This window comes from Emys orbicularis, chromosome 2 (assembly GCF_028017835.1).
Source record: "Emys orbicularis isolate rEmyOrb1 chromosome 2, rEmyOrb1.hap1, whole genome shotgun sequence".
Taxonomy (NCBI): Eukaryota; Metazoa; Chordata; order Testudines; family Emydidae; genus Emys; species Emys orbicularis.
In genome coordinates, this window is record NC_088684.1 from 243,373,109 (window position 1) to 243,383,570 (window position 10,462).

Below are 10,462 nucleotides of genomic sequence, written 5' to 3' on the forward strand. Positions count from 1 at the left end.
TACCATAAAACCCCATACAAAAGCAAATTACAGCTGAAAAAACTGCATTTATTAGACAGTGTTTCTTAAAAGCCAGAGTGGAGGCATATTTACCAATCTGTGCTGATAGCATAGGTTATAACTGGCGGTCAGGCAATGGAGACATTTTAATGTTCTGAGATTTTCATTTGGGGACAAATTCAGGCTTTAGACTGCATGTAGTCTTATGCTTGAAAGGGTGCCATATTGTTATTTTATGTGTTAAGTGCTGCTGATATGCTTAGCACTGGACAAAAGATGAAAAAAGACAACGAAAATATTGAATTAATTTAAATGGAATGTATGGGCCAAAGGTGTTAACACAGTCACCATCCAACATTAAAGAATGTTAATTAAGGTCCAGGGTTTGGTATACTGAGACCTCCGCCTGCTCAATACATTGGCAAACACCATTAAAATCATTTTAACCTTTTATCAAAGATACAGAAAAGAAGGAAAAACAGATAAGCATCTGAAATGTAAAGTATGAAGTAAGGCTTTCATTTTAACAACATTTCTTGTTCCCTTTCCCTTTAGCTGCTGTTTTAGAAGGGGGAAAAACTCACCTTGTTTGACAGTGTCTTACATAGTATCAAAGACGTTAATAACTGTATTTTTGAAGAAAAGAGAAGACGTTAGCTGAGATGGACTGGAGCTATTATTGTTGCTGCTGTCGTTAAAGTCCGATCCTGTTTCATCTCAGGTGATGGATGGGATTCTGCTGGAGTTGGTAGTGATGGCAATGTCATCTGGATCCCTCTCTCTGGCCCAAGTTGGTCAGGACATCCTTCAGGATTAGGATAAAGAAGGTCCAAGGTCCCAGGAGATAGTGGGGGTGGCAGCCACAATGGTGAAGCTCACTTCAGTAGCCTCCATCTGTTCTTCCGTTAAGGACCCATAAAGGGAACAGGGTGTGGAATAGCCCATCCCCTCATTATTTTTCCCCAGTTAGTTCTAATATGCAACATACCAACTTGGGTTCATTAATTTCTGGTTCCACATCTTCTGTCTTTATGATTTCAACATAGTCCTTGAACTATAGCAAGGTGGCCTTTTAGTTTGGACTAATTTAGTCTCTGTCTAGTTCTTTTGCAGCTGTTTATAACATGCCTTACTAAAAGCAACTTGACTTACTTTCTATTGACATTTGTTATTGGTTATTGTAACATTTTATGATCTTTCATGTACTATTTACAGTTGATCACAATTAGGGTAAATTTGTTTGCTCAGTTATCATAATGCCACCCAGAAACATCTTGCTATTTAAAAGAAAGATGCAGATAAGAAAGGGCAACACACTTGGACACTCAGGAAAAAATGTTAGCAGTTTGGTTTTTGTTGAGTTCTCTTTTATAGAAAGTTGAGCGGAGAATGCATTTGACTGACACAGTTTTAGTGTTTATTCCCCTTGAGAAAGAAGTGAGTCATGGGGAAAAGGTGTAGTGGGGTTGAGAAGTCATTCCATTTGTAGGGCAGTGTGGTCAATTTTGTGCATGGCAAAAGGTTTACAGTGCGTTGGCTCAAGGATGCATAGTGGGACTGTTTAATATATTCATAATAATCTGGAAAAGGGATGTCTAATGAAATGGCAAAATTTTGCTGGTGAAACTATTAATTCAGGTTAGTCAAAACTGAAGAAATGAGGAACTCCAGAAGGCCTTAACAAAGCTAAGTAAATGGACAGCATGATGGGAGGTGAAATTTACTATTGACAAATACAAGGCAAATCACATTGGAAGGACTAACTAATTGTACAAGCTGGGGTTTCTAAATTTAACTGTAACCACTCAAAACCAAAAAAGATATGAGCTTTATTATAAACAACACATTGCACACTGGTGATTAAAAGAAGGTCTCTGCTGCTGTCTGGTAGAGGGCCACATGGATGGAGAGCCAATCAGGTCCATTATTAGGATTGGGGGCAGACAGGACATGTGCATCCCAGTAAGCCCTTGCTGCTATCACTTTTTCTGAGGGGGAGAGGCCCAAAGAGGTGTTACTTCTGTGATCCACTCCTTGAAATCCTGGAGAGTTCACACCTTGCAGCCATCACCACAAAGGAGGCATTCAAGATGTGTCTTGGATTTGGAGAGCATTGTCTGCATTGTGTACATCACTTACTTTCCGCCTGGTTGCCCCACACCGCAAATCGATTACTCACGTCCTTGTAAAAACAACACGCTTGGAGCTGGGGGGCAGTGTGATGGACCATGGCTGGTCTTACTCTAGGCCCGTTCTAACATTACTTTTGCTGTCTGGCTATGTTTCTGTGGTCTGTGCTTTGTACAGTTAGGACCTGAATTGGGTCCTTGGTTTGCAGTTTGTCTAATAAGCATTTGTTTTTGTCCCAGCCTGCTGACAAGGCTATTAAGTATTATTAGTATTATTATTTTATTTTATTAATTAGCAATAAGGTTTTTCCTCAGAATTTGTTTGGAGCATCCAAAACTACAGCGTCTCTTAAGTTTGACTAATGCCAGTTTACAGTGTTTTCGTCTCTGGCATTTCTCTGTTACAGTTCTGAGGCCTTACTGAGGTCCATTTTATTGAAACAAAATGGGTATTGCTAGTCCATCTCTTTAATTGTTCTCAAACTGCCAGCTGTGCCATTAGACTTTGATCCTTTTTTTCATGGTAATTGTCACCATGAAATGTATAATTAAAGTATATTCTGCACTCAAGTACCTTTTAGATTTTGTAAAAAAAAATTTAGAAGGAAACCCACCCTTTGTGAGATTTGTGCAGATTGCATACACTATTAGTAGTCTTCACTATGTGCTTTGCTGCCATCAAGTGTAATTATATAATTATGCAAGTGTGACTGTTCACGTACTGCTGTTTTTAAGGTGGTGCCAACTTTCTAGAGCTCATTCTTGCAGGCGAGATCCCAGAGGACTGCAAAAAAAAGGGCAGATATATTGTCTATTTATAAAAAGGGGAATAAGAACAACCCAGGGAATTATAAACCAGTCAGCTTAACTTCGGAACCCGGAAAGATAATGGAGCAAATAAACAAAACAAAACAAAAATTTATAAGCAACTAGAAGATGATAAGGTGATAAGTAACTGTCAACCTGTATTTGTCAAGAACAAATTATGTCAAACCAACCTAATAGCCGTCTTTGACAAGGTAACAAGCCTTGTGGATAGGGGGAAAGCAGTAGATGTGATATATCTTGACTTAGGCTTTTGATACAGTTTTGCATGACCTTCTCATAAACAAACTAGGGAAATGTAGCCTAAACAAACCTACTATAAGGTGGGTGGACCACTGGCTGGAAAACCATGCTCAGAAAGTAGTTATTAATGTTTCACAGTCAAGCTGGAAGGGCATATTGAGTGAGGTCCCACAGGGACCTGTTCAGGTTCGGTTCTATTCAGTATCTTCATAAATGATTTGGATAATGGCACAGAGAGTACATTTATGAAGTTTGCGGACAATACCAAGCTGGAAGAGGTTGCAAGCACTTTGGAGGACAGGATTAGAATTCAAAATGATCTTGACAAACTGGAGAAATGGTCTGAAATAAATACAATAAAATTCAATAAGGACAAATGCAAAGTACTACACTTAGGAAGAAATAATCCAGGGGTCGGCAACCTCTGGTACGCGGCTTGCCAGGGTAAGCACCCTGGCGGGCTGGGCCAGTTTGTTTACCTGCCGCGTCCGGAGGGTTTGGCCGATCGTGGCTCCCACTGGCCGCGGTTCACCGCTCCAGGCCAATGAGGGCGGCGGGAAGCCGCGGCCAGCACATCCTTCGGCCCGCGCCGCTTCCCGCCGCTTACCCTGGCGAGCCGCGTGCCAGAGGTTGCCGACCCCTGGAATAATCAATTGCCCAAATACAGGATGGGAAATGACTGCCTAGAGAGGAGTACTGCAGAATAGCATCTGGGGGTTATAGTGGATCGCAAACTGAATCAACAATGTAATACTATTACAAAAATTGATCATCATTTTGGGATATAATAGCAGGAGTGTTGTAAGCAAGATATAAGAAATCATTCTTCCACTCAGCATTGATAAGGCCTCAACTGGAGTATTGTGTCCAGTTCTGGGCACCATACTTCAGGAAAGATGTGAACAAATTGAATAAAGTCCAGAGGAGAGCAACAAAAATGATTAAAGGTCTAGAAAACATGATCTAGGAGGAAAAATTTAAAAAATTGGGTTTGTTTAGGGAAGGGGAGACTGAAGGGGGGGGGCATGATAACAGTCTTCAAGCACATAAAAGCTTGTTATAAAGAGGACGGTGATAAATTATTGATCCTTAACTACTGAGGACAGGACAAGAAGTAACAGGCTTAAATTGCAGCCAGGGAGATTTAGGTTAGACATTAGGAAAAACTTCCTAACTGTAAGGGTAGTTAAACACTGGAACAAATTACCTAGGGAGGTTGTGGAATTTTCGTCACTGGAGTTTTTAAGAACTGGTTAGACAAACTCCTGTCTGGGAGGGTCTAGATAATACTTACTCCTGCCTCATTGCAGGGGACTGGACTAACTGATCTATCAAGGTCCCTTCCAGTTCTCCATGACTAGGATTTCTGTGATTTTTCATCCAGCATTTTCAGACTGGTCAACTTTGAAAGAAAGCTACATATTGCATGAAACACATCATTTTACATTAATGAGAGATGTACCTTTTAGAAAAACTCCGGTTTCATATATTCTTTGAAGAGTGTTTGCCTTGTTAATTAGGTGATTCCTCTGAAGTTTATTAACCATTTTTCCTGCTGTTTTTTGGCTAGTAAAGCAACCTGATGACTTTACCATTTTTTCTTGCTGTAAATAAATTCATCTATAATCCAAACAGTGTTGTTAACCTTCTAATTAGTGTAATCAACCTAGATGTCAAGAAAAAACAGTTTTGCAAAATACTTGTCACCAGTGGTGGAAAATATCTCATGTATTGAGTAAGAAATATTTAGTGGGGAAAATGATCATTTTCTTTTATTTACTTTTCTTTGATGCCTTAGGGGCCTGATCCTTATTGTTATTAGGGGTGTGATGCTAGGAGGTTATAAGTAACCTCAGCTTCCAGTGGCTACATGCTGGCAGGTCACTACTGAACCTCAGTGCAAGATGAGGATGATGAGCATTTTGCAGGCCTGGGCCACAAATGAGAAGATAGTTAAAGATATATACCTTGTACAATAGCACTACAACATGCTGCTTAAACTAATTTTGTTTCCTTTATCAATTAAAAGCTTCAAAAGTTCATTAACTGAAGACTTCAGTTCAGCAGTTAATTTAAACAAAAAATTAAATAAAATGAGCAAGAATCTTCTGAGGGAAAGAAAAAAATAATTTATTTTTTGAAAAGGATGATGTTCTTTTCTATAAAGAGAAATTGCCAGATCCACAGCTGGGTTAAATATACATATACCTATTGACTTAGCTGGAGCTATGTTGATTTGTGTTTGCTGAGTATTTGTACAAAAGTATAGATATGAGGCTTTCTGGAGACTGGGCCAGAACCTGGCCTATGATAAAATCCCATTTTGCTGCTTTGTCAGTACAAAGGAACTTTAATATAGTTCTAAAGAGTCAACTGAGGATTCCTGTGGTACAGTGCACTGTGCTCTGCAGATTCTCCAGATAGCATAATGACTCTTTGTGGGGAGTGTGCTACATGCAGGCACAAGTTGGAGCAGCCCTGAGGCTGCTCTAATTAATGCTGGGGGAAAACCAGCTGCTGTAGAGAGCAGGATACTGCAAAGATGACTTTGCTTCTCCATGCACCTCCAACTCCTTAGCAGTCCTGAATGGAGTGCTGATGCAGCTGAGGATCAGGACATGTGCCTTTAATCATTACAATACCAATTTATTTTGAAAAAGTTTTTTCACACCAATGGTATCCCAAAATACTTTCCAGAATATGTACAGAGAAAACAAACAAAAAGTACCAACTACAAAGAAATTAGGAGGAAGAATATAGCCACAGAATAAAAGTTTTCAGATGAGATTTGAAAATGGATGCAATGTTGATGAAGAAGAGGGGTACAAGAAGACTGGTCTTGATGGCAAGAGATGAGGAAGAGGAAAAGTGGTAAAAATGTGAAAAGGGACATAGCACAGGGAGAGGAAAGGGGAGAAGACAACATCCTAGTTTGTAAGGTAGGTTGGAAAATGTCTAGGGAGGGTTGTAGAAACAAGTGAAATATTGCTAGTCAGAAAGAGGGTAAACACGTAATCTTTCAGGAATTCGATAACAATGGATACCCACAGGATTTCTAGCATGCAGTTTTTCTGATAAATGAAGACAGCATTAAGATTAAGATGAATACTGAAACAACACAGACATGATTCGAGTATTTTTAAATAGGCAAGTTTGGTGTGATTTTGATAATTTAAAGTGCCATTTTAAGCTTGACTCAGCTGGCTTGTGATTTCTTAAATAAGGGAGAGAACTGGGTGGACATTTATTTATGATGAGAGCACCATGTGCCAACTCTTTTCTAGGGTGTGGTATGCTCTTCATGCTGTCGCATCTGAAGGGGAGGATGAGCCACAAGCCATTCAGAAATTACTGTGCCTGAAGAATCAATTATAAACTCTCACCATTAAGAAATTAGGTATGGTGTAATTTTTACATAATTGATATTATATGCAAAAATTTCCAAAGGTAGAAGAGAATAGTAGTTGATTAAAATTGGGATGGAATATTAAAAAAAAGCCAGCTAAAATTATTAGCTGCTTGTAGAGTGGTGCTGCACCAACAGACATTTGGATTACTTGTTACATTTATTATGATGTTTTTCTTATTATGTGAACCTGTTAAAATAGCTGTAGTAGTTTCTCCATGAATTAGTAAAAAAAAATATTTTGGAAATTCTTGCATTTGGTGTGGAGGGATCTATTTTAAGTAAAGAGAAAAATATTACTAAGCTACTAAGGAGAAGTGTGAATGTTGTGATTGGCTACCTGCAGACAGGTAATATGTGGAGTGCAAATGAATTGCTACTGTATAATTTTAAAATTGTAGATGTGAAAGCTAAAAAAAATATTTACCTATACATGGTATAATGAATCTTTATTGGCAACTGTTATTCATAGACTATTTGAAAGGCGGTGTTGGCCAGACACAAGTTATTTGGCAGAGATCTAGCCTAAAATATATTTCCAGAGCCTGTCTGAATAAGGATGCTGGCAGGTTTACCCTGATTTCTATTCCAGGTGACAAATTTTGGTCCAAGCATATGAGTGACCAAATATTTTCCAGTGGAATCTGGGCACTGTAAAATTTCTGAAGCTGAATAGAAAGAATCGCAGGACTTACTTAAACTATAATAGCCTCTGCATACCAGTGTGACGGCAAAATATTTCCACTTAGACAACACCAGGGATAAATGCAGTGAATTAAACAGAACATTTCTGTTGAATGCTGGTGGCATTTTATTATCACTTGTCAATGGTATGTTCTCTTAGACAGCAGGTCACGATCACTTAATTATCTTCTCCTTCAGTTAATCTCCAAAAGAAAATCAAGAAGCCACAACTGAAGGCACTGGTAGCCTATTATCAGTTGCCACCAAAGCAAAGAACCCCAGGCCAAACCAAACGAAAGCCATACCATAACCGCGTTAGCTGATTTGTTTTTTTCTGTGCAAAACCAATAAGAAATAGAGCACTTTCCATTAGTTTATTTATCTTTCCTGGAGCAATTACAATTGAATATGCTTTCCCAAACTACATAAATGTGGAGTCTCCCCTTGTGACAGGTTGTTTAAATTTATAACATAACGATAGTGTTTCCATCTCCAATAAGAGCCAAACAGACATTTAATTATGGTGCGTGACATTTCTGACTAAAATAGAGCCAGCAGGGCCTGTCAGACAGCTCTCATTGTTCATGAATTTTGAACAAATTGGGGTCTGTGAATTTATAGCCAGGGTTTTCTCTACTATTGTTTAAAATAGCACACATGGAAAACACACCATGGGTGTGTTGTAATTCAGCTTTAATGATGTAACACTTGGTTCCAGTCAATAGTTGGAGGATTGCAGTAACATTGGTTCAGTGGTTCAGACATTGCATGTTCCTTAGCAATTATAGTCCAGATTTCAATAATGGCTGTTGGCGGGATATCCACAAGTGAAGTCATAGCAATTTTGAAAAAGAGCTAATAAAAATACACCTGCCTTGTAGTGGAAAATGACCCTTTAACATCACTGCTTTGAAGTGGGGTGAAGCCCACAGCACTAACTAACAGATACCTCAATGTATTATGATACATTAATCCACTCCCCTAAAGGAGGGCAGGAATTGAAGTATGTAAAGGCTTCAATTTTCTGGTCACATATTTTTTAGGCACTATGACTTCATAAGGAAAGAATGGGAATAATGGGGTGATAAAAACTGGAAGGGATATTAGCTGTAATGCATTAACTATCACAAATGGTAACTTGACAGTGCTAGAATTTAAGTAAACTATGTACGAGGATTCAATCATTAATTTTAAAATAATTTCTCATTTAAATAAATGAAATTCACTTTTGTTCGCTCAGTATATATAGTTTTGTAAGGAATCTTAAGAAAAACATTTAAGTAATATTTTTCAAAGAATGTTTCAATTTATTTTGTTAGGGGATCATTTTGACTTTAACAAAATTCTAGCTCAGCTACTGAATATTTGCACTCTTTAGTAATCCTCATGGTTATTTAGCTAGACAGGCAGATCTAGCATAGATACTTGGTGCTCTTCTGTTGGGTGCTTGGTGAATATGCTTTCCTGCGGTATTTCATATGCTTTGACTTACTTTTCATTTTAAGAAATATGAGTGGGTTTATCCTTTGGCACATAAGGTTATCTGTCATATCTTTTTAGGTCAGTCCATACTCCACTAGTTATAAGTAGAGCTAGTTGAAATATTTTTATCAAAAAATATTTTCAGTGAAAACGGGGGGAAACTTTCCCAGAATGTTTTTTAACAGCTCTAGAGACGTGGCTGGTAATAAGGACTTAGGGGGTTCTATTTCTGGTTCTACTACTAACTCGTTTAGTGACTGTTTTGGCAAGTCATCTAACCTTTCTTTGCTTCAGTTTAACTACCTGTGAAATGAGTATGATATTGCCTACCTCGTAGTGAGTTTATTAGGCTTAATTAATGACTGTTTAAAGAACGTGTAGATTCTTATATGACAGGCATAAAATATGTGTAAGACATGGTGTGTTAGGAAAAAATTTCCAATGCTCATATTTGTGTTCAACACAAATCTTCATGCTCCCTTTGGCATATATATCCCCCACAGAGATTATTGTATACTACCTTAGTCGTGCAGTTTTTGTGCAGTGAAAATTCCCCATGAAGCTTTTAAATCAGGCTTATATGATTAGGCCCTAAATTTAGGTCTTCAACTATTCACTATAACTTGATTGTATACAACTGCTTTGTAATCACTTGGTTTCTTATTGGTGAATCAAATGCAACAAGCGTTGTTGGCATTCAACACCAATCTACAAATAAATCAAAGCTTATCTACAGAAATGGCATACCTTTTCTTCATCTTGATTAGAAGGGTATCAGAAATTAAAATGAATATGTAATGCTTGGTGTGTAATACACACTGCAACACACATTTGGAAATCAATACAGGGACACTCACCAAATTAATCAGTACATTTTGTTGAAGAGGTAGAAAATATTGTGTAAACCAGAAACTTCTTGGAGACTAAACTTAAAGCCAGCCCTCAAATCCCTGACATACATACACTACAACTGGATCTGCAACCATAAATATAAGAATATAAGATATGTTATAGGCTGGTTGGTTTTCCTAAAGACAACTTCAATTGGATTTTCACTGAATTATCCTAAATCTCCTCCAACCCATTTGGAGGCAGAGACTGCTGGGCTCTCCTTACCCACAATCTCTCCCACACAGGAGTGTGTTCTGGGTGGGCAGGTGAAAGATAGGGGGCACTTCTCCCCATGCTGGTCTGATCAAACACTATCCCCTGCTAAGACAGGAAGGGACATTCATCCAAAGGGCATCAAGTGACTGTGGGCTAGATTAACAAAGGCACTTAGGTTTTGTAATGCTGAGCACTTTTAGGCACCTAGAAATTCTAGAAACAACCTAGAAACTTTTAGGCACCTAGAAATTCACAGGAATGCACTGTGATTCACAATGCCTGAGTTAGGTGCCTAGACTCCTACACAATGAATTTTGAGGGATAGATGCCTTAGAATGTGATCCACAAAAGCCAGTGTGTTAGGCAGAGGGACGTGTCCTCGGCATCTAATTCCAGGCTGCAGAGAGGCACCTATCTCTATTTGCAATTCTCAGCTGTAAACCTTCTTTGGAGTTAGGAGCCTAAGCTGTTTTCTTCAAGACAGGGGAGAAGGAGAGGGAGGAGAGGAGGAGTTCCCTCATACGTTTTAGCCCTGTGATTAGTGTACTGTTGTATTAATTTAGGTGGAATAAGTGGGCCAAAGATG